Here is a 25,843-nt window from a genome sequence, read left to right on the forward strand (position 1 = left end):
TCAGGTTAATATTTTCAAACACAAAGGTCTTAGATTTGAAATGCAAGATAACTACTTTAACTCATTATGAAAAAGAAAAAACAATCATTGGCCTAAAATTGATAGCTGTTACAAGATTATGTTGGTAGCCAAACAGCAGTGTTAGAAAACAGGATGGTTGCAAGCAGCTACATACTTCAATAGCACACATTACATTTTGATGCATCAGTGGTGAGTAACTAAGTTGATCAATATGAGAAAGAGAAATTATTTTCCTCCTTCTCATTCAGACAAAAACACTGGTAGAAGCAGGGAACTTTGAAGTATCAGATACCCAAACACGATTCTACGGATAAGTTTAGTTCAGTATTAATGTGAAAATAGGAAAAAAAAAAATGTACAAAGTACAACAGGGTATAAGATATTAAAAAAAAAAGTTCATATGGGAGCACACAAGTTCTAGTGAAAAGTTTACAGGTAGCAGGATTTCTGAAAGGGTATATGAGTAAATAAGTAACTAGACCGTTAGGAGACATAGCAGGCAAAACTGGTGGTAATGGGTGCAAAAAGGAAAGCTAGAAGTGTTTAAAAAAATACCTGTTCGCCATATTTGAAAAAGACAAGATAATTAAGTACTTTCAAGGCAATTAGTAACTAATAGGAATGTTATACAGCATCTGCTAGGCATAACGTTTCAAGTTGGCACATCATATTAATTTGAGCCCAGTCCTAAAATAATCATTTAACAAGTTCTCCAATCCTGTGACCTTCAATTTTAATGAACTGGAAAACTACTAAAATTGCAGAAGACTGAGAATAACAATATTATGCCAATATTCAAAAATAGCATATGTTTGCTATTTATAGGCCTTGGTAACTTGACGCTGATCTTAGGCTAAAATCCTAATACAACCTTTGAGTGCAAAGGATGGTTCTGCCGCATCGGACCAAAGGCCCATTCATCCCAGTGTCCCGTCTCTGATGGTGGCCAGTAACAAATACACAGTGAAGCAGGAAATCAAAGCAAATGCCTAACACTTCTTGTGGCATATTCCACTAACAAAAGCAGAAAATTAGAAAAGAGATGAAAGTGACTCAAAGGCTAATTTCATAAATATACATCAATAAGGCTGTTTATAAATCTACTCAGCACACACTTGGAGGTACAACAGGGACTCCGCTGTGAAAACTTTCTACCTGGATGAATAAATAGGTGAAGTGAAACAGCAAATGATTCTCTAACAGGAGAAAGCCTAGGTAAATATTTGCATAGATAAGATGGCTAGAGGGACATTTTATTGTCAAGTTCTAAAATCTGTGAAATCTTTGATCCACTCTTCCAACCCTGTAGGCATACATTCCTCTTCTGCATGTCCTAATCTTCAGCAGTGGGGTGGGTGACAGGAAGGAAAGGGAAAAAAAAAAAAAATCATACTTAAACCATCAGATCTTCAGGCTTTTAACCAGAATCTCCCCGGATCTGAGACTTTGAGAAGTCCTTCCTGCAAAGGCAGGTGAACAGGACTGCAATTTGACAGGATCAGAGCCAAGAGCTAGGAGCCAAGAAGTGTGACCAAAAGAAAAAGAGTCACTCAAAGAGAAAAAGCCCAAAAGCAGGACATGTGCAATGCCATGAGAACAGGTGAGCTGCAATTTGAGACAGAGACCCTAACTACAAGCCCTGTTTTGTAAGGGAGTTTGTTTACAGTGGGACAGCCACAGTGATTTCAGACCCCATTCCTGCCTCACTGCTCTCATGGCAACTGCTGAGCCACCAAAGCCCAGAGCCTATAGCTAGAAGATGAGCCCCCCACCAATTAAGGAGTTGCCTTTGGGGTAGTATGAAGCTAGGGTGTACATTTTGGGGACCAAGTTGCTGCTATGCAGGCAATAGGGCTATTCTCTGGAACAAGGCTCGGACCCTCTCAGATTAGAAACATCAGAGCTGCCTCTGCTCACAAAACAGCATCATTAGTGAGCCACAGCGAGACGTTTAGGTCTGCCTAAAAATGAAAGCAGAGAGCTGGAGATGGCTACAAACTCACAGACACACAATACCCTGAGAGAAAGCTACCCATATCTTCAAGCGTCTACCCAAAAGCTATTCAAACTAACTCACGGACACTTGTACCACCACCGTACGGTCTTCAAATGAAAGTGCTACCAACTTCTGTTACCAAAGTGAGGCTTCTTACAGCAAAACCATCTTCCATACAGTTGCCAGTTGTTTTTTTGACCGAGTGTGCTCTGCAAGATATGACGGGTAGGAGTACATAAGACTATATGATGACTTCCTTTAACCTTGTATTGCCTTTAGCAACACTCCAGGAACTTAAAAAAAGACACTAAAGGCACTAAAAGACAATGACAAGACAAAATGCATTATATGTCTTCCCTTGTTTAAGCCTGAGGCTGGTATGGATTCTTTTTTAAGGAGTTTCTGGGTGGTTTTCCCAGCAAACCTACTCTTTGCAGATGAGCCCTGCCTTTCAGGCTCCTCACCACGATAAAAGTCTGTGTAGTTTTAGGAGAAGGCATGCCACTACAACGTTAAGAACATCCACTGATGACACTGGGGAAGTTCAAAAAACTACCCTTGCAGATTTTTATCTTCCTGAAGGAAGACAGCCCAGTTCCTCAGACATAAGGAGAAGCTCTGGAACTCTATCAGGAAAGAAAACACTGCTACATAAAAGATATTAGAGCCCATTTCCTTGCTGCTAAAAAGGCAGTTAATGCCACAAGTGAACAAAGGTCTTCCCAGATTTACAGTTGTCGTGGCCAGCTGGCAGGAAGCACAGAGGACACATGAAGCAGAACGTGCACACAGACACCACCCTTGTGGCTGGGGAAGCTGCTAGCTAAGGTCTTCCTCCTTGGGGGAACTCTCTGCCACCTGAAGCTACATGGACTCAGGCCACATCCTTTCCCTTGGTCAGGGGTATGTGAGGGCACTTACATTTATCTCCTTCCAAGCCGCTCATCTGTTTGTACAAAACCTGTAGAAATTTTGTTATCTTAAAACCTCCATCTCTAACATGTGGTTGAAATCAGACAATGGGTTGTAAAATTATCAAGGAGGGGATGAACAAACAGGAAGTCAGCCTAAATACAGATAGTCAGGAGTAGGGTAATATACCTAAAGAGATGAAAATGTGTTTATTTGCTGGTTTTTTCCCTCTAGAAATCATTTGCAGAAACCCTTAGCAGAGGCCCTGTGAGAAAAGCAGATCTATTTGTTCAGGGAAACAGTCACAAAATAATGTTCCTCCCAGAGAACATGCCAAAATGAAGTCTTCCATAACAGTAATTAACTCTAATAGAATTGCCAGCAGTGAGAAATACTGCAAAAGAAGTAAAAATAGGTACGTATAATTAGCAGTTATAAGGGATGCTTTTAAAGCCAACTGAGCTACAGTCACCTTTCCTCTCCCAGGTTAGGAGCCTGCAAAAGAAATGAGAGACCTGACAATGAAATCTCAGTATTAGTGCCATGTGGAAAGAAAAGTCCTATAATTTATGTTACTTCCACAAAAAGGCATATTCCCACAAAAAGGCATGCATAAATGGAAAGGTATTGGGGGGAGGAATTAATGAAACTGGAGAAGTGATTAAAAAATGCGGTACAATTCCTCAAGGTCAGGTTTTGTTCAGAGGAAAAAAATCACCTGCACAAATATAGAAACAACTGCTGAGCAGCTGTTCTGTAGATAAGGATTCGGAATAGAGAGGATCACAGACTGAGCACAAATGATAAATATCAAGTTGTCACAAACAAGGCAGCTTCTATCCATTGACAGGAGCAGAAATTCCCAATCTACTCAGTTTTGATAAAGCCTTTGGTAAAGTCCATTTTTGGGTCAGGCTTGTCAAGAAAGAAAGAAAGAAACCACAACAGAACTACAAGAAAAGACAGACAGTTAATAAGGTGAGCTATGAGGGATGAGTGAGCTAACTCACTGAGGTTGCTCAATCTGAACAGAGTAAAAAGAGAAGGTAAGACTGAGATATTATATATTTCTATAAAATATAGAAACAGTTTCTGCAAAGACAGAGGAAACCTATCCTCCAGATCTGTGGTGAGCAGAAGTAGTAATGGACTCAAACTGCAGCAAGAAAAATTTACTTAGGCCATCAGAAGAACTTTTCTAAATGGTAAACGTAGTGAAGCACCAGCCTAAGGAAGTCATGTTGTCTCCTGTATTAGGAGGTAAAGGAAAGAAAAAAAAAATCATCTCACAAGAATTGTCCAGCAATAGTGATGATGCTTTGATGCAAAGGGTCAAGATGATATTTTGGAACCTTAGAGGCCTCTTCTCCTATGAAGATATCAAAGTACCGAAAGCTTTGCAGCAAGACCAGAAGCTAAAAAATTATCTGATCTTTTGCAGTACAAGGTCTTGCCAAATTAAATCTTTCCATCCTTGCTACTGTTACACAACCTCTCTGAGGAATATTACTCTGATTTCTACCAAAAAAAACCCTATAAAAACTGCCAAAAGCCCATTAAGACAGCAGAATTCAAGCATTTATAAGTTCAAGACTGCCAGAATAAGGCACTATATTCAGTACTAACAGTTTTCTCTGTAGTACTGTGATGAAGTTCCTCCAAGAACAGTGGATCAGCCCTATATAAATATTCTCAAGACAAATAAAACCTGCTCAGCATCTTTCTCCCAGACTAGCGTCAGTCATGAAGCTATCAGTAAGCTTTTGCTTCACAGCTTACTGCTTTTTTTTCCTCTCCCAAGAGACTTCTGTTCCCCCACTGCTAAATGCAGACCCTAGAAGAGTCCTCTTGATTTGTCCGAGGTATTGCAACACAGAATTACTCACTTCGTGAAGAGTTACGACAACACTTTAAATAGTTACAATCATGATTAACAGATTTTTGGTCCAGAATATTCAAATTGAGAGCATTTAACTTGTCAGCAGTGGTGATTTTGATCCTTGTTTTCAAGCACAATGCTGGACAACGCAGTACGATGTAGAAGGCACCCCAAAGCAGGACACTCTCAGGAGATGCTGTATGGCATACCAAATACTTGCTTTCTGAATCAAGCCATAGGGCTGTCCGTAAGGGACAACCAAAAATTAAACAGCCTTCACCAAAAGGGGACATAAAAGTTAGCCAGTGTCCTAATACCCCAACTCAATCAAACCGTCAGCTTTGTATTGCACAAGATTTGCCCATCCAGGGAAAATAAGCACCACGTCAGTAAATTCAAGTCATGGCTAAGAGAGAAAGAATGAGAGTCATGTTCAAAAACATGTCAGCTGAAGCATTAACTCTGGGATCTTCCAGGACAACTTTTTCACAAGATTGTTTTATAACCTACAGTCCTGCATAAGCAGACTAAAGAAAGGTGACAGCACTGCCCTTCAAGCAGAGAGATGTGAGCCTGCTCAAACTCCAATTTCCCCCTTATTAGTAAGGAAAGGTTTACAGAAAGTGCTTGTATACTTTTCACAAAAGATATAATGTACTGGAGGAAAAAAACATGTCAGACTACATGATTAGAAGCTTGCCTGGTTCACTTGCTCTCCCATTACACGCCATCTACTAAATGTCATAGTCCCCCTTATGAGCCGTACTTCCTATCCTTAAGCCGCTACTATGCATATAGCACTGCAATATAGACTGCCTTGTCTATTAACTCGAAAAAATAAGATAAACAAAAAGAAGCAATGTTGATGAAGCAACTGATGAATTGCTGTTGATGAAGGAAGGACAGGGTAGTTCACTGAGATGAAACCAGGTTCAAATCAAGGGAGAATTTAATTCTTCGGTAAAATTCTTCACCTTATTATAACTCGTAATGAGAGACACCTAAATATGTGGATGCTCTGCCTCTATGGCATCCACCACTCCTCATAGGATGCTCTGCCTCTATGGCATCCACCACTCCTCATAGAATGGATAAAAATTGACAGTTTTTATATGAAGAAATTAATCCCAAAATGTAGCTCTGTCTCACATCTTCCTGCAATCCCGCTCAGAGGTGGCTCAGGCACCTCCTAAAACTTATGTATCTATAGCTTTCTTTGGATAAAGTATCTTCTTATGACAAAGATCATACAAACGTAAAGAAAATGTATAGAACAAAACCATTTTCAGTCTCCTTGAGTGAAGCACTAAATGTTTTCTTGCATTATGCATATATACATTCACTAACTGAAGAAAACTTTAGATAATTTTACAGTTAAAGAGACAAGAATAACTGATTTTTCAGTTAGCATCTATAAAGAAAACAAGAAACAATTTTTTTTAAAAAACATTCCTCTAAACTTAATACCCAAAAGATTACAGAATTTTTATACAATTTGCTCCTTTTCAGTTCTTCACATAGATACATGCACATTTGGTAACATACATGTTTTACCATTTAATTTTTAATACATAAAATAGATATAGTTAAACTAAAAACCTGCATATATGACACAGATTCAACAGATGATATATTCTTAAGAATAGCAATATCCAAAACACATTAAGTATCATGCTAGCATCAAAGGTGATATACATTACAAAAAAATATCACAAGCTCACACAGATGCATTAGAAGATTAGAGATATGAGACAGAAAGAAAGAAAACTCCTGCCATTTATGTCACATTTCAAAAGTGACAGCAGACCATAAAGACTCACTTCGAGGACGGGGGGAAGAACAGTACATTTGAAGACCAAAAGCCATCTTAAAGCTCCTAACCCTGTGTCCTAAGTGGTCTTTCTATTGTGTCCAAAGGCATTCTCACACAGCTGGCCGCCACTCAGAAAATGAAATTGTAACTAGTCAACAGGATCAACATGTCTGAGACTGGACTCCTTGTCAGTCAGAGCTCTTTGCCAAATACAGAGACCTCTGCCTCACAGGGAGCTCCCTAAAGAAAAAAAGCCACGTTTTCTTAGAATATGAACACTTTCAGTAAGGGAAACTCAGAGAGACCAGGTCAGTCAGACTAGAAATAGAACAACCCTCCCTGCCTGCTGTGCCTTGTTTCCAGGCTTCCATTTAGCCCTCAATGTCCAAATTGCAGCAAACTCTGCACAGTGCTGTCTGGTCCCTAGGGAAGTTTCTCATTACCTCTGAGGACTGTCTGCTTCTCAATGTTATCTTAGTATCCCTGCATGAGCTGCAGGCTCCTGGCTGCCTACTGCATTTCTCACTCCTTCCTCCTCCCCTGCCCTGCTCAGCCTCCCAAACCTTCTCTCCCTGAGCTGAACCCGGCTGTTCCCAGACAGCAGTCACCTCCTCCGTGATGCAGGCTCTGTCTTCTCAAGGACAGGCAGCACAACTGTGAACAGAAGTACAAAACAAACAAATGCTGTCTACTGCAGAAGTGCCAAGTTACTTTTTAATGAATCCCCCTTCAGTATAACAAAATGGCCTCTGAGCTTACTAAAGCAAGTCCCTGATCATGCCTGATACTTGCCAAAGGGCAGCATTGGAGGCAGGGCACCAGAGATGCACAAGCTCTGCACTACCTATGGCAATAGACATCAGACACAGAATCAGCAACAAGTGAGACAGCTAATCCAAGTACCTATGCAGAGCAGTTACCTCCAATAGTAAAGTTAGACATTACTTTAGACATTTGACATTATTTTAGAAATTATTAACAGCTGCTTGCAAAAAACAAATAGCTAAAAACATATAGTTCTTACGTTATTGAACCTATAACCTGCTCAGATGTCAAAATGAACCACGACACTGCATTTTCTGGAACTTTGCTAGTGTCTCTACTCCAGCTACAACAGCCTGGATTCCTGTGAGGACATCTGCATTCTCCAGCCAATCACCACAGTAAGTACAATGAAAAAGTACTTATAACAATAGAAAAATAATATATCAAAGTTATCCCCTCACAAAATCAATAAACCTGAACTGATAGATTCAAATACTTTCAGAGTTCAAGTTATATTGGAAAAATCTAACCATTGTAAGATTAACTTCAACTCAGTCTGTGCCAACACCCCTTTGGTACTTGTCCCTTCCTGTTCACTCACATCCGAACTGGATCCCATTAGGTGTCTGCAACTGAGCTACTGCAAGTGAGCAAGTTCAGCAGTGAAATGGCTATGGACACAATCTAAAACGAGAAGGTAAACTTACCGCATTCTTACCATTGAAAGGAACACATACCTAAGATTTAAGGACAACTGCAGGAGTGAGTGCATTATTGTTTCACGTCTTCTCAAGTTTCTGAGTAGTTACTACGGTTTAAACATCAACAACTGCTGATACCTGATCATTCTTCCAGATGCACTGAAAGCCCATGTCCTCTTGGCTTACTGCACATGTGCCTCCTCTTCAAGTCAGATAAATCAAGCTGTTCTCTGAAGTTGCACCATGGGTAATGTTTAGGACAGTCCAGCACTGAACTATTCTCTCTAGAGAGAAGAACAAGAAAACTCAGAATCCTATTGAACAAAAATGTATTTAAATAAATGCTCCCATGATCCATCCAAAACATCCCATTAGCACATCCTGATGTAACGCGGCACATTTAAATGCAGCAGAAAACATCAAAAATTCAGTATGTGTTTTCAAAAAGAAACTGGGAGTAGAAAAATACTTCAATGCATTTAATACATCCTTTCTTAGCACAGGCATACACTCTATAATCCTTTTACGGTACATGTTAAATCTAAATTAAGCAAGCAGCTCCAGTAAAAGAGCTCACAGTTTTCCATATTACAAAATTACATCATTCAGGATTGGATTAGATTTTAAAATAACATACTTCAAGATAATCTATTAATGACTTTTTACATGTAATTTTATATCTAAACTCCAAGTCATTTGTTTTCCTAATTTTAAGCAAATTTTAGGAGAAGCATAAGTTATTACAGTCCTCCTACACATATACAACTCACAATACCATTATTCCTCTTGCTGTCAGAAACATGCAAGCAAAGAGACAACAAATACTGAGACCTCCAATCCTGAGCCTACTGCCTCTTCTTCTCACCCCACAAAAATGTAAAAGGCTGCAAGACTTAGCCCAGTTCTTCATAAAATTAAAAATAATAAATCCCTTGAAATTACAGAACTGACTGATAGTAGCCTTTAATGCAAAGACTAAACTAACTGGTCTTAAAAAGAGATCAGCTCTACCTGCAAACATTGTTCTCCTTATATCCTTAATCATCACAGACACAACAAGGCTATTACAACATTGAAGAAGGGATTCAGTAATACCAGCACAACTGTCTTGCCAGAATTAAGATAGTTTAGACAACAAAAGCTAGCTGGCCTTGCAAAAACATAGGCACCATCTGCTTCATGTTATGCACCACATGCGATTCAGCTGGTCTCAAGACCAATCCCAAAGTTTGGGAAGTTCAGCGTATTCCTCATTTTTTGCAGAAGTAGGAGTAAGCATAATGTATTCCCCTCCCATGTCAAAACTTCATACTTTAATCCAAGATTAACTTTCAGGATTATTTAAAAAAATTATGTAGGAAACACAATAATGAGATCTATAACAACAATTCTTAGTGAGAAAGAAGGTGCCACCAGCACTCTTGTATAGGAGATGGCAATGATGATCAGCAGGAGCTGTTTGTTTTCTGTGGATCCCTCACACACAGCAATTCACCCCACACTGTTCACAACCTTTTCTGCTAGCTGGACATTAATATTCTTGCACATTTAGTTACTGGCAGTCACATATTCTGAAATAGTCACTTTCGATAGTAACATCAGAAAAACAATCTGAAAAGGACAGTTGTGAATTGGTCATTAAGAGAATAACAGTTACACTGCGTTACAGGAAACAAACATGAAAATCTTGTATTTGAGAAAAACAGTTCACAATTATAGAAGCTGAATAATTTCTGTTGAATATGCCTTAAAAACTACTGACCAAGGAGTAGCAAAAACAAGTCCTACAAAACAAATTCCCAGTGCTGATAGTTCAACTCAGCACACATTTGCTGGTCTTTCACCAAAAACTCTGAGTCTTGTCACCACTGTCATTTCATTTTAGCACTGTTATTAGTTCTCTCCTTATCTTCTCTAGTTTGCCACAAAAACAGGAAAGGTAATTCCATATTCCCAATAAGAGAAAGCTTGTGAAGTCAAGGTTAGGCTACATTCAGAGACTATATTTGGTCAATACAAAGGAGGAGGATGATATAGCAATATTCTTGCACAAGAAAGTACCAATTTTCAACCACTGTTGCCCTGCACCAGCCCTGTATTAACTATTTATTTACAGAATAATTTCCAGGTCAATCACCTTCCTGGAGGCAATACGTTGATATTGGCAATGACAGACACACAACTGTAGTAAATTTGTTCATCCGTTTACACCCCTCCACCATTAGTAGCAGAAGGTAATTCTACCAGTGCACCAAAGCCTCTTGCTGTGCTTTCACACTGCGTTATTTAAGCAACTGGCAATGCTCCTCATGGAGGACTTCTCCCATCTTACTCAAAAGTTTGCAGAGAAAAATAAAATCCCCAAATCAGGTAAGTCAGCAGAGCTCTGCTGTACACTACCTCAAGTTGAAACAACTGGTCATCAATACCAGCATTATTCTAGCAGGAGCTGGTGCCCAAGTAGTTTGACAAACGCACCCAGTCAGCAACTCACTGGCACCAGTACAGCAGCCACATGGATATGTCCTAAGAGCAACATGGGGATACAACACGAGCAAGAGTGAGACGTGGCATCCAAATTCCTTAACGTGCAGACATTTGACCACTCCAAAGCAGATGAACATGTATATACCTTGTTACAGACCATGTCAAACACCTACCAAAAAGCCTTCTAGAAATTGGGAACATACCACATAGGTATATAGTTTAATTCCTAATTAGCACACTGCTGAGAACAATGTTTATTAAGCAGTTAATAACTCCTTCCAACAGAGGTAAGGAAAGATACTTTAAGATAAAAACCAGAGTAAATAGACATACATTTTAACAGGTTTATTCAACAAACTTTAGAGTTTATGCTTTTTTATATATTAAAATGTAAATATTTGTCTTTGTTTACAAGAAAATTACATGGTGGTTCTATTAAATCAATGGAAAAAAAGCCCAAAAAGCTAGTAATTACAATATTTACCACTGTTTTAAGACAGGAATGGTGCATGTAAACACACCAAGGTTTATTTTCTTGCTTAAAAAAAGCGAACATTGTAAGTAGATACTACAGATGAAACAATAATACAGACTAGAGAGAATCAAAACCACACAAAAGCGGATGATTGTATTTTATTACATTATAGTTTTAAACACAATTCACATCTATAGAAACAGCACATAAAATTGGTGAGTTGTTTGTAAAAAACATAGAATCATAAAATACCAGGTTGGAAGGGACCTCAAGGATCATCTGGTCCAACCTTTCTTGGCAAAAGCAGGGTCTACACAAGACGGCCTAGCACCCTGTCCAGATGAAGTGTCCAATGTTGAGGAATCCACCACTTCCCTGGGGAGATTATTCCAATTGTTCTCATTGTGAAAAATTTTCCTCTTGTTTCCAACTGGAATCTCCCCAGGAATAACTTGTACCCATTACCCCTTGTCTTTTCCATGTGACTCCTTGTAAAAAGGAAGTCTCCATCTTCTTTGTAGCCACCCTTTAAATACTGGAACGTGGTGATAAGGTCTCCCCTAAGCCTTCTTTTCATGAGACACTAGATGCCCAAAGTTGACAGAATGCCATTGGAATAAATTATTGAATTTCACATGAAAAAATACAGCCTTCTAAGGACAGATTTTAAAACATCATTTGATAACTGCTAGCAAAGGTAGGAATTGTCAGTACCCTAGACAAGAAGGGCCTTCTGGGGCCGAAGGACTTTTACCACCAGATGAGTTTAGCTCTTTCTGCACTTCCATTTATCGCCACCTTTTACAGTATTCTATTGGCTTTCAACACTTGCTTTCCAGAGTCAACCGGAAAGATTTTATGCATCTGTAAGCCAATATAGAAGACAGCATGGTGTATCGCAGATTTAAGCTCTTAAAAATGCATAAATGCACTTACCCACTTGGTAAAAACTGTTAATGCAAATAGAACAAATACAAAAACCAAACGTATGTAACACAGAAATCATACAAACTGGAAACAGGGTTACAAAACATACCTGCTGATTGGACTTTTTTCCTATTTAACATAATCACTGTGGACCCAAGGAATTTTTCCAATCTAGTATTTCTCATCCTCACAAAATATCATCAGAATTCTGAGTATTTGGATTCAAACGCTAACCCCTGCAGTTGGATTTTGTTTGAAGAACTGAACAAACAAAACATTATCTGCTTCAAAATTCTTCTACTTGTGGTGAAAGCCGAGTTGTACTGAAATCAATAGGACTGTTAGCATTGTTTTCAACAGAGCTAGAATTTAATTTCCTGTGTCCAACTCAAGATCTGTTAAGATGCTCCTAACCACCATAACACAGTTTTGCACTCTCACGATCTCACCTATAGTTCAAAATAAAATGTTTTGTGCAAAATAACTACTTACAGGGAAGGTTGCATAAACAGCATGAAACTAGCAGCTGGGGCCAATTTCTTCAGAGAGTAAACTTTGTCCCCAGCCTGGTTGCTCTGCCTGGATTAATGCTGTTCCTGTACGATACCCAGGCCTTGAAGTCTTAGGAAGTTCCTATCCCAACTCAGCAAGGTGGGAGGGTTTGTTATTTTAACTGTTGGCTGATAACAGCTTATCAGCAAGTTTTCAGAGGTTAAACTCAACACATTTGCATGGCAAAAGTGCAAAGAAGGCACAAGGAAAATGTTGAATTAGTGTTCCCTTTCCTGCTGCAGGTTCCTCCAGCAAGGGCCAGAACTATTTCATACACCACTACCTGCAGTGCAGTCCAGCAAAACAAGTTAAACGAAAACTCCTGTTCAAAGAAATCACAACTGAAAATGTCTCTGGAAGCCAGTGAGAAAGCAACAAAAGTGCTTTCTTTCAAAGGAGGAGCTTACTTTGCCTGCTACATTCCCACTGTCTGCCACACAGGATGGAAAACCTAACCCAGAATCTTTAAGTCTAGTCCTTAAATACAAGGCAATTTTATTACTGTTGCCAGATTTATCACTGACACCACGGCTCCATGACAACTCACTGGAAAACAAAAACAAAACAAAAATCTTCAATTTAGAGCCTACTATGACTTTTTATTTCTATCCCAAGCAAACTACTGAACTGTAAAGGGCTGATGCAACTTTAAACCCCATAGTTACAGACTCATTACTAATTCATCCTGGCTGAAGCTGCATACCAGCAGCTGCTGCGTCTCTCAATTAACAGCAAATATTGAACAGTATTGTCATTTAACAGTGTTTACTGCCTGCTGCCCTGTCCGCTGTCACATTTTCGAAGTGTTCTGGCACAATTTAAAGTATCAACATTAATAAACAGAGCTTAGTTTAACCCCTTACGTATCAGCAGAGTTAGGTGTTCAGCAATAGCTGAAGCCCAAAGATGCAAGGTGCCACCAAAACGGTACTTGTAATTCAGAGGCCCACAGGGTGCTTGGCTTCTGCAGAGGTCTGAGCACAAGTGTGAAAAATGATGGGAGTATCTCCAGCAGAGCAGCTCTCTTCATAAATGAATACCAAAAAGATGAAACAAAAGAGGAGAAAAAGGAGACTGCACATTCAGCCTCTGTTGCTGAAGATTTTAAAACAAAAAACAAACAAAAAAACCCCCACACAAATGAAAAAGAATCAAGATACAGCCATTCTGCGGGGAGATCAGACCGATGCTGTGATTCCTGATGACCCCTTCTCTACAGAGGGAAGTCAAAAGAGCCCACATTTGCACCTTGTATTCCTATCCTCTAGTGTGCCCACAGCCATGCTGCCTTCTGGGCAGACTGGTTTTAAAGCAAATGATTATACAAACAATGCAATCAGAGCAAGCAACTGGAAATGATACACTTCTCCCATGATGCCTCTGCAGGTACATCAGTGGCCTACTTGCTCTGTGGTGTCAAGTTTGCTGGAAGCTGCTTATGTACAAATGACAGTACAGATTTTACATTTCATTTACACAATGTGTTTCCAGCAAATCAGCAGGCAGTAGCATCTCAGAGGCTCTCCTATGAGCTTACTGCCAACTGGGCCAGCGCCAGTGTAGATACCAGTGACCTAGAGAAGAGAGGGGACGCTGAGCCAGCCAAATTCGACTGCAAAGCTGCACAATGGCAATTTAGATACTACATGAAAAGATCAAGCAGCTTCTGTATGGAATTCATTACAGTAAAAGCTAGAATAACACCATTCAAGCTGATACTGAAATTGGAAGAATTCACTTATTTCTGTGGTATTAGACCTTTGTACTAGGCCTTCTGCAGAGGCAACTGCGTTATAAGCATGGGAGCTTCAAGGAATGATGCTCCGAGGGGCACATCAAATATGCAAGGGAATGGCTTTGCAAACTGGGGAGGTAAAAGTAGTCTCGGGACCTGGCCAGGACTTCCTGAGCCTCTGCGAGCATACTCTTCTTGGTTTAGCTCATTTGGCTGCAAGTCCCCTCATTTTCTCAGGACCCTCTATCTGTATCATGTGCAACTCTAATACCCAGTCTGGTTTGTTAGGAGGACTAATTCCCTCTAGGTTCCTCCTCCACCTTTGTGCCCATATTGTCTGAGGTCTTCAAATATATCAGGTGATATGACTAATACCTGCCATCTGTTCATTGTTACCCTCTCTCTCTCTCCTCTCCTGAAGGGGAGTCATCAATGAACTGCTTGTTCTACTTGATCTATTTTAGAAGCGTGGGCTTTTAGCATCCATGCATCACCATTTTAAGCTAAAAAAGTTAAACCAAAGAAGTGGACCATGCACTTGCAGGAAAGATTGACCATTTGCAACATCCCTTAGATCTTGTAAAAGTCTCTGACTAGGCTCAGAAACAAGCCTCTCTTCTGCAAAAGTTATCTTCGCTCCCAGCGAAGAAACAGCCCAAGTTTCACTCCAGGCTTCAGGCCACAGAAGAGCCTGCAGGTAGATCCAGGCCTTTGAAGGTACCTGACTGTTCTCCACAGAAACCAAGCCACTCGACACAGCTTACAGCATCAGTAGGTAATATGCTGCAGCATTGTGTTACCTGGTTTAAGGAATAAGGAGCTCCTACTCAATTACACCACCTTGGTATAGACCACTGAAAACAGAAAAAGGTACAAATAACTGAGGCCAGATCTCTGCCCATCAGACTGGGATGAAATCTTCCAACTCACAGGGAATATTAAGCATGACTTATACTGACAGCTGCTCCCCATTAAGCTATGGTTAAGGAAAAAACAAACTGGACACACAAAGGAAAGATGGGCTGGAAGGGAGAGAGGCCAATGAAGGATAATGTCACTGTATTTCTTGCAGGAGCTGTGTCAAAGCACAAAGAAAAAAGTCATTGCACGGTAGGAGGCTGAAAGACTTGGGATGGAGCAGTGAGGAGTCTTTGGCCCCATAAATGTTTAATTTGAGCAAAGCAGCAGATTCGTAGTAAGCATACTTCTGCTGCTGAACTGCACACTCCTGCTTTGATTTCTAAATGACACAAAGTGAAAACATAAGTATAAAAATAAAATAGGAGAAAAAGAACAGGGAGATTTTTATACCTGGCACTACAGATTCAGCATGCACAAGCCAGCAACCTACTCAGCTCTCTCCCTTCACTACTGCACAACACAGCAGCACAAAGGTTAGCAACATATACAGAGCTCTGAAGTAGGTACCTCAATTTCACAGCTTTGACAGTTCAACACAATGCTGGGGATAAAATTACCTGAGAACAAGACCTACTGCACCACACCTTAGAAAACAGCAAGTGCTGCAAATCTCTGATTAAAGGCAGCATGTTGCCTGCTAAGAAAACTGTGAAACTGTAGCATCATAGAATGCAGATGCATGTGGAAATACTGAAAGAAATGAATCCACAGAGCCCTGGGAGCAGAAAAGGGACCCACCTGGAACTGTTCCTCTTGCAACACTTCCCCTAAAAGAAGGGCTGATTTTCTCTCTATGACGTTTCCCTTGCAAATAAAACCCATCAATAAGGATCACTCCTTCCCCATCACTTCCTTCAGTTATTCCCATCACACTCTAAACAGTAAGCTCAGACAGGTTAAACAAATTTGTGAGCGGAGAAAAGTTGCTAATTAGTGTTTCTTCCTAAAATGCAAGAAGATCCTAAAAAAGAAATTAATGCATTCCATGACCCCTATGAGATCTCCACCTCCATTTTTCTTCCCTTTCCTGCTCTTTACCTCCCCCAGACTGCCATCTGATCACCATTATCTGCTTCTTTCCCCTCCACCTTCAGAGAGGAGCCTATTTCCTTTCCCTATTTATATCTTTCTCATCTCAAACTTAATTCTTTTTCCTGCTTCTCTGTCCACTTGCTGAAATTCATCCAACTACTTCTCTCTCCTCTGCCATCTCCACCAGCATATCTAGTCTTCCTCCCTGTCTCCAATCCTAAAGAGAAATGTGGCTTCACTAAAATCAAATGCAAAGGTTCAACTAGACCCAGATTTCACCCCAGCAGCATAACCATATTTTATTAGCATTACGTCACTTATCCCAAGCCAGCTATCCCCAAGTACTGAAAGGACAAGCATCAAATAAGAGCAGGAAAGCCCTTTCCTTAGCTTTCCTCACTCCTACTACGAGAGCCTCATATAGCTGAACACACCAGCAAGCTAGGAAATAGCAAATGACAAATGCTAGAGAGCCTACTGAAATCTGTCCAGCCTCTGGAAAACCTCCACACAACAAGCATAGGTCATCAATGAGTATAGGTTTTCTCTTTTAAAAGCATGAACATTTTTAAAAACACATACACTAGTATTCTTGTATTTTGCACTCTCCTCAAGAGTGGGAGTACATTTTACAAAGTGACCATGAGTTTCGGAAGCAGTTCCAACAAGTAGTTTTCTTCTCTCCTGAGGTAGTGAAAAAAACCTAAGAAATAGCAACCCATAGTACAGCCTCAATTAACCTACAAAGACACAATTAAATGTTGCAAGTACACCCACATCAGAAGCCTCCTTTTCACTGCAATTAGCTGCTGGCAACAAACTTGCAAAGCCAAGACAGCACCTTGGGCTCTTCCACATACACCTGTCATGGTTTAACTCCAGCCAGCAACTAAGCATCCCACAGCTGCTGGCTCACTCCCCCCCAGGGGGATGGGGGAGAGAATCAGAAGGGTAAAAGTGAGAAAACTCGTGGGTTGAGATAAAGACAGTTTAATAGGTAAAGCAAAAGCCGTGCATACAAGCAAAGCAAAACAAGGAATTCATTCACTTCTTCCCATCGGCAGGCAGGTGTTCAGCCATCTCCAGGAAAGCAGGGCTCCATCATGCGTAATGGTTACGTGGGAAGACAAACACAGTAACTCCAAACGTCCCCCTCTTCCTCCTTCTTCCCCCAGCTTTATATTCTGAGCATGATGTCATATGGTATGGAATATCCCTTTGGTCAGCTGCGGTCAGCTGTTCCAGCCGTCTCCCCTCCCAGCTTCTTGTGCACCCCCAGCCTACTCACTGGTGGGGTGGTGTGAGAGGCAGAAAAGGCCTTGACTGTGTGTAAGCACTGCTCAGCAGTAATGAAAACATCCCTGTGTTATCAACACTGTTTTCAGCACAAATCCAAAACATAGCCCCATACTAGCTACTATGAAGAAAATTAACTCTATCCCAGCCAAAACCAGCACATTCTCCACCCCTTATTCCATACCATTTACACCATGCTCAGGTCCCACACTATCCAATACATTCTTATTACCCACCACCCCTCTTCCCATCCTTTGATACAATACACAGATATCATTCCCTTAGTCTATGGACCACCCCTGTGAAATGTCTGTAAAATGTCCATAAATGTCCACAAAATGTCCACTGAGTTCATTTAGTCCATGATTTTGGGCTCCATCTATTATGGTGGTCGCTCAGGACAGGAGAGGTGGCATGTTGTGTGGAGTTACTGGGCACCAAAGCCAGCTCAGTTCGGGTCACTGCTGTACTTGCGCTGCTTCTTGTAAGGTTTGTCCTCCACTGGTTCAGGTGGTTCCTGCTATAGCAATTCCTATAATATGCAACCCAAATCATGAGTTATGACAATTTAAAGGTATATCCATTACAATCTCCACTCCTGGTCCCTTTGGGCCAGGTTATACGGTTTAACATTGCAGTGAACTCCTCCCCTTGCTCCTGGCCTGGCTAACAACAAAGGGTTCTTGATATAGTAATTCCCATAACATCCAACTCAAATTCCAGGTTACAACAACTTAAAGATATTTCCATTACAGTCTCCACCCCTGGTCCCTTTGGACCAGACCATCAGGTTTAACATTGCAATGAACTATTCCCCTTGCCCCTGTTCCAGCTTGGACACAGACTGCAGTCCCTTAAGGTTGTACCTGCTCCAAGTGGAGCCTTATCTATGACCCACAGTGTCTCCAGGGGTATACCTGCTGCTGCAGCATAGACCTATCCACAGCCACAGTCTCTTTGAAGTGCACCTGTTCCAGTGTGGCCTTATCCATGGGCCACAATGCCTTCAAAGAGATACCTGCTCCAGCATGGCCTTACCCATGGCTGCAGTCCCTCCAGGGGAGTACCTGCTCTGTTGCGGGCTTAGCCGTGGCCACACACTTTGAAGTGCTCCAGCATGACCTCATGCACAGCCACTGATGCTTCAAGGGGTACCTGCTTCAGCATGGACTTATCCACAGCCACAGATGCTTCAAGGTGTACCTGCCGCAGCATGGACTTATCCTTGGGCCACAATCCTTTCAGAGGTATACCTGCTGTGGCACAGACATAACCATGGCCACAGATGCTTGGAGATGTACCTACTCTGGCATGGACTTATCCAAGGCTACAGACGCTTCGGGGTGTCCTGCTCCCATGTGGACTCATCCACAGGTCACAGTCCCTTCAACTCGAATTCACACTGGAGTTCCAGCCTGCCCAATACAGCAGCACAGAAACAGCAGCAATGCTCTGGCCATCTGCCAGCCCAGGTGCAAGGCCATTGCTGTTATCAAAATGTTCCCAAGCACAGCAGACTAAGATGATAAACAGTACAGCAAGCAGCAAAAGCAAAAAGCAGCCACTAACGAGCACTAGACTAATATACAGTAAGGAAAGCAAGCCCCACAGCAAGCACAGGAGCCTGCCAATTAATACTTAAACAACAATAACAGCTATAAATTCAATCTAGCACATTCCAATCAAACCTGTCATTATCTCAAACCCTTCAAGCCCCACGTTGGGCACCAAAAAGGACTGCCGTGGTTTAACCCCAGCCAGCAACTAAGCATCCCACAGCTGCTTGCTCACTCCCCCCCAGGGGGATGGGGGAGAGAATTGGAAAGGTAAAAGTGAGAAAACTCGTGGGTTGAGATAAAGACAGTTTAATAGGTAAAGCAAAAGCCGCACACGCAAGCAAAGCAAAACAAGGAATTCATTCACTACTTCCCATCGGCAGGCAGGTGTTCAGCCATCTCCAGGAAAGCAGGGCTCCATCATGCGTAATGGTTACGTGGGAAGACAAACACAGTAACTCCGAACGTCCCCTCTTCCTCCTTCTTCCCCCAGCTTTATATGCTGAGCACGATGTCATATGGTATGGAATATCCCTTTGGTCAGCTGCGGTCAGCTGTTCCAGCTGTCTCCCCTCCCAGCTTCTTGTGCACCCCCAGCCTACTCACTGGTGGGGTGGTGTGAGAAGCAGAAAAGGCCTTGACTGTGTGTAAGCACTGCTCAGCAGTAATGAAAACATCCCTGTGTTATCAACACTGTTTTCAGCACAAATCCAAAACATAGCCCCATACTAGCTACTATGAAGAAAATTAACTCTATCCCAGCCAAAACCAGCACAACACCTTACATAGGAAGGTATCACCACTGATAAAGCAGGACCTCAATTTTCACTGCTGGCTGCTCTGAATTTTCACCTTCCCGAAAGCTGATGGCACATGGCATTTCTCCTTGCAGAACAGTGACCTTTGCAGGCCTCTGGAGAAAGAAGCCAAATCCAATACTAAAAAGATACAGATGACAACCAAAATGCTGGTGTGCCATGCTACTCAAATGACAGAAAACATAACATATTTACATTGACACATTATGATATGATTCTACTGTAATTGCAATCTCCTGTGACACAATCATGCTATTTTTTTCTCATGAGAAACTCTCTCTTACTCTGAATAAAAGATGGATGGTACTGAGCAAGCAAAACAGTTGTCCCATATCTTATCAAACACTGATTGATGACCTTGCCCTCATATAAAGGCTGCAGAAGGGAGAACACTCCAAGGAAGCAGTTCATGGACAGACTCACAAAACACCTCCAGGAGACTCAGCCTTAGTCATACTTTGTGACATTCAACTACAGGGAGGATCCCTCCCTACTAGGATCAAGGTGACCATGGTTACTCCCCATATCAGGACCCTCTGTCTCAGAAGAAAGCACAGATATATTAAGTAGTTTGAGCCATAGCTATGCAAAACCTTCTGCAGTGTTTCTTGGGCAACCAGTAAAGCTAACAGCCACCACCAGAGATATATTTCACATCTTATTTCTCACTGAAGAGCCAAAAGGAAGCCTCCCTACATCTTCAGTTGACAATAGCAGCAGTAGCTCCATTCTTCCAGGACAGAACCGGCTGTAAATATTGGCTGAAAACATTAATTCCCGCTGGGGACTGGTAATTGTTTTTAATTGTTGGCAGCAGCTGGGGGCCATGGGAGCCTCTCATGTGCCAAACAGCAGACAAAACAAAACAAACAAAAAAATGATTGCACCTTGCATATACCGCAATATCTGAACCTACATAGCCTTGAAGGGGCCACTGTGTTTGTGTTTAGGCTGAAAGCAAAAAAACATTTTAGAACAGCTATACTCAACTACTAAAGCTACTTAAAAGCAAAGTGACTGAAAAGGTGTTCTGTCCTTTATGTCATATATTCAAGGGTGAGGAAATACCACATAAGGGTTGTGACCAAAACATCAGAGGTGAATCGCAAGCCTGCAGACCTGCACATGGACAGTGATCCTAGTCAAGATTTTTCTATCAGTTTTACAACACTGATAAAGTTCACTCCAAAAATACAATCCCAGCTTGCTAGGAATGTATTTCTGACTGAGCATAGTCAATAAAATACACACCATGAACAGAAAACACAGGTTAAACAATGCTCTGTGTGTGTGTGAAGTTCAGCCACATCAATATAGATTGTCAGACATTTTTCCCCATTTTCTTCAACCAGAAAGGGTTCAGGAGTTCATTTTCATAAGAGATTCTTCACACGAGCTGATCAATATAAAGCAATTTTTGGAAAAAACTATTGAAGTTGTGGGACATTTTTTCTACTCCTACCAGGTATCTGTGTAAGCTGGGTTGCAAACCTGAAGGTCAAAGCTACATGCTGACATGGATTTGTTGACTGTCCCCAGGAAGACCAAGAAAACAGTAAAAGGGGCATCCAGAAAGAAGGCCAAAAGACAACTCAGTATGCCTTGTGAAGACTACACTGAGGTTTCCACAAGAGGAGATTTCTGGCTGGGATATAAATACAAAAGAATCCTTGAGAAGCTGTCCTGTTCATCTGCTGAAGAACTGCTAGCCATTATATAGGAAGATGACAAGCTGAATTTATAACCTGGTAAACTTAAGGATGAAGAGATGGAGAGTGATAGCAGGTGGCCTTTGATATCAAGGTCTTTGCTGTTGCAGCTTCAGTACATATTCTCTTGCTCCAGGCAATCGCTTGATTTCACACGATTCCCAGAAAGACCAAATTCTACTTCAGAGATTGAACGAAGCTCAGGAAACATTTTCTCTCAAAAAAATCTTGAAAACATGAAGCAATCAGAATGATGGGGCTTTTTCCTCCTGCCAAGTGCCCAAGGTAACAAAGGTAATCAAGATAAAGGCACAAAATAAGACTTTGACTGTGGATGGTTAGTGCCTAATACAGGTATGATTTTTCTAGGTTGGCTTTTGTGAATACAATTATCCGAGATGACATGAAGAACAATTTTCTTTAGCACATTAGAAGAGCTTGCTGAGAAGAAAAGAATACTTAATGCTCACTTCTGCCTCCCCTTTCGGTTTGCCTTGTATCTTCTTGTGTGTAAGAAACAGGTTGATCAAACTTCTTCCTTCCCACATGCTTCATTGGGAGGCATTACAGAAATAGCCTCATTGCTCTGACTAGTTCAAGAGCAAATGTGATGCACAGATAATGAATCTCAACTACACGAGAGGATACATATTTTAATCTGAGAACCGCAGAAACTAACCTTGATGCTGAAAAATTTAGACCAGGGAGAGTGAGAGATGGAACTGTACCTTTACCCAAGCGTGAGAGCAGTTTCTCATGCTCCAGACAGATCATCAGTTCAGAATGAGGAAACACAGGCAGTGGAAGTCTCTTCCCTAGGCCCTGTAATACCTCCTGCTAGCCTAAACACACCAGTGCATCTTCTTGTTCTGGTAAGAGCATGACACAGAAAATCCCTAAAATGGGCTAAGGGTAGGACAGAACAAGCAAATGAGTTGCTCAGGACTATTACATTCAAAATCTATTTGTCAAAGGGAATCACTGAATGATGGAATGAGGCATGATGGTTTCTGAAGATGGCAGCTGGGTTCCTCGTCCCTCTTTGCATGGATCCTGACATGCCAACAGTCTGCACAGGTAAGAGACAAGAGTTAGCCATGGAGGTATTGCTACCGATTACCCATGAAGCCATGCCAGGATTTAGTCATTTTTGAAAAATTCATGGCTTCATATATCAGCCAGACTGCTGATCAGAGAATAAAAGATACACCACCATCAGAAATTATTCCTGAAGATAAATCCTTAAGCACAATGCTGAGTTCCTTGCAAAGAAGAGTTGAGCAGAATATCTTTTCCTTTATCAAAGAGCCCCATCATTTCTTCTAACAGGTAGTCTATTAAAAGTTGACTTGGACTAAAAGGCTGACAGCCAAGCAGCGTAATGGTCACTGGTCGCGGCTACTGAGCAAACAGCCTTCGCATATGCAGCTGCATGTGGGGTGGGGTTGTTGTCTAATACCTGGCCTTCTACATTACACTTTTTCATTCCCTCCAGTTGTCTTGTTACACTCGCACTTCAAAAAGAGACTAGAAATTGTGCTTACTGAGTAACTCCCAGTAAGTCACTACAGGCTGTTGCAAGGAGAAAGTTAAAGAGACCTCTCACACAAGCCCACCTTTCAAGCTCCTGGTCCTTGAATATGCTGCTCAGAAGTTTTACTCCTATTGCAGTATCATAATCAAGTAGCTCAAGACATGGCAGGAGAAAAATACAATACCTTAGGAAAAGGAGGTGAGAAAGGTACATTAAGAAGTACTTGATGTCACTCCTCCAAATGCTTAAGTATTAGCTAGACAGTGAAAGAGGTTTACTAGAGTCTCTTATCTGTTGTACCTTCCCTGCTCCCAGCATCACAGGAAGCAAAGCTACCGGATCATGATAGGCCTCCTGTGTAGCCAGTGTAGTGCGATTCGGTGGTATTAGGTTGGAGAAAAATGACTGATAATGGCTCAAGCATCAGGCTTGAGAATAGAGAAGAAGCCTTTCTTGACAAACATGCAGGTCAAAGAAAATCACATATTCCTTTGACCTGCACGTCTTACTGCAAACACTCATACAGTTTGCCTTTTTTTTTTTTTTTTTTAAAAAAAAAGCACCAGGAAGAGTGAAAATCATTCCTAATCCACTTATATGCTTTGGCAACATTAGCCTATTTTCTATTTTCACCAGTAACTGCTACTCACTCTTGTTCCCTTCTAACTTCTGGTACATTTGTGTACTCTCCCCTCTCACTAGCAAAAGTGAGAGCTGACACTTCCTTCACCCTTTTTTCCTCTCTTGTTGAAACCTTATTTCCACTGCTCTGATAGTTCTTGACTTAACTGGGACAGGAAAATTATTCCTGGCTTCTCTGTCCTAGCAGTCAGGCTATTCTGTATTAACCATCCAAAGTACTGAAAAATCATACTGAAGCCCCAGGCAACCATTCTAACACTCCCTTAAATTTGTGGTTTAATAAAATTGCCCATTTTTGCTGGACATGTCTATAGCCATATATATATGTATTTTCTTTTTGCATAAAAATCCTTCAGTGTTAATAGAATTCAGAAAATTCTCTTCACTGCTACACATAGCAAAGTTCATTTAACAGCATTCATTCCAAGACATCCCAATAAGCTACATTTCTACCCAACATTAAAACATAGTTATTTCTTAGGCAAGATTGTTTTTTCCCATCTTCTTAAGCAATATGCAGAAGCATTTAGAATACTTAAGAACAGAAATCTTAGTAAATATTACACACTAATAAAATGTAGAATTGTATCTACTAGTTTAGGCATGCAGCTGACTTTCAAAAGCTGGCTACCCTGCTGCTCCCTCAGCCTGTTTTAATCTAGGCTAGCTCATCCAGCTCCCAAAAAATGGAGGGGAGAAATTTTTAAGTAGGCAGGGTATATTCTTCTCAAACTCTGACCTTAACCTTGTATCATCTAATGCCTGATATCAATACCATTGCACCAACATTAATTTTTTTTTAAGGGATGCAAAGTGTTTCTGTACAACTCCATTTTTCACAGCAATGTAATTCAGAATTTCATTCGACTCATCTATAGCAGTAGCAGTTTTCAAACTACAACATGTGCACCTCTGAAGATATGAGCTCTTTTCAGAGTAAACCAAAATTAAAACCTGCAGTGGCATACCTCCTAACTCCATTACAGAGCCTTGCCGTTTCTGGTGCAGAAACAACAAAGTGAAGCTTTCTTTTATATACTGTGAGAAAGCAAATCCCTTGAATTTTTCAGATGGCACTTCCCATAAACTGCCAATCATTTTAAATGCAAGGGACAGCATGCTAGATAAATGTATCATAACTTTCTAGAAGAAAAGTGCATCCAGAAAAGCCTTTCCTTTGAGTCATATTACCTAAGTTTTGAAACTCTTCTATCAGGCAAAATCAGGGCTGGTTTCAATTTCCTGGAGTCTATACCTGAAACAACCAACCATGATTCAAGTTCACCACTAAGTTATGCTGTTTGGGTTCTCAGTGCACAATACTCCCCCACCCACAAGCAAGGAATTAAGCACAAGCTCATTTTGCCATCTCCACTTTGCCCATCCTGAGTGGAAACAGAGCGCTGGCTGAAGGCTGATATCAGTACAGGGCAGAGCAAATAAAGATACCAGCATAATCACTTTTTAGATACCTCAGCCAGTGCATGCACAGCTGTCTAGAAAATATACAGTGGAGAAGCAGGAATGTACCAAAGTATAAGTAGGAGTTCTGTTAGACCTGAAATTACATGGTCCAAGAATACAATATCCTCTGCTACCACTGCAACATTTTGTCAAACAAACATTAAAGCATCCCCTTAACTGTTATCTCAGGAGAAAACACAACCAATTTAAAACCATACAGCTCAGTTCTTCAAATACAACAGAAACATTACGAAGTAGCAGCACACGCACTATCAGTTTTTGAGTGTTGAACTATGCACACTCAGTTTTTACTTTGTAAGTTACAGCTACAATGCACAATGCAAATGCACAATCCATGAGATGCATGACTCCCCCACCATCAGCACAGGAACAGAATAACACTTTTAGGTAGCTGCCAGCAGCAGGCTTCAGTTTGCGTGCAGACCCCTGTCACGAACTAATGAAACAGGCCCCAGCACCCCGAGTTGTGGTACTCACCATCTCTTCTACAAGACTCCTTTGGGAGAACAAATTCACAGCCCTTACTGCGATATAGACCAGGTGAGCACAACTTAAACACAAAGGAGGACTGGCAACTGAAGCTCTCC

General features: G+C 41.1%; 1 protein-coding gene across 6 annotated transcripts in view; it reads right to left on the reverse strand.

Moving 5' to 3' along the window:
* The window catches only part of MAP3K13 (mitogen-activated protein kinase kinase kinase 13), an 86,719-nt gene that overhangs the window by 43,967 nt on the left and 16,909 nt on the right, over positions 1-25,843 (reverse strand). For all 6 annotated transcript variants that reach the window (XM_072867971.1, XM_072867967.1, XM_072867968.1 and 3 more), the window contains exon 3: positions 8,226-8,371. The gene's annotated coding sequence lies outside the window, so the exon portion shown is untranslated. The remainder of the gene's footprint in view (positions 1-8,225; positions 8,372-25,843) is intronic.

Source organism: Ciconia boyciana, chromosome 7 (assembly GCF_034638445.1).
Source record: "Ciconia boyciana chromosome 7, ASM3463844v1, whole genome shotgun sequence".
In the NCBI taxonomy this organism is placed as follows: domain Eukaryota; kingdom Metazoa; phylum Chordata; class Aves; order Ciconiiformes; family Ciconiidae; genus Ciconia; species Ciconia boyciana.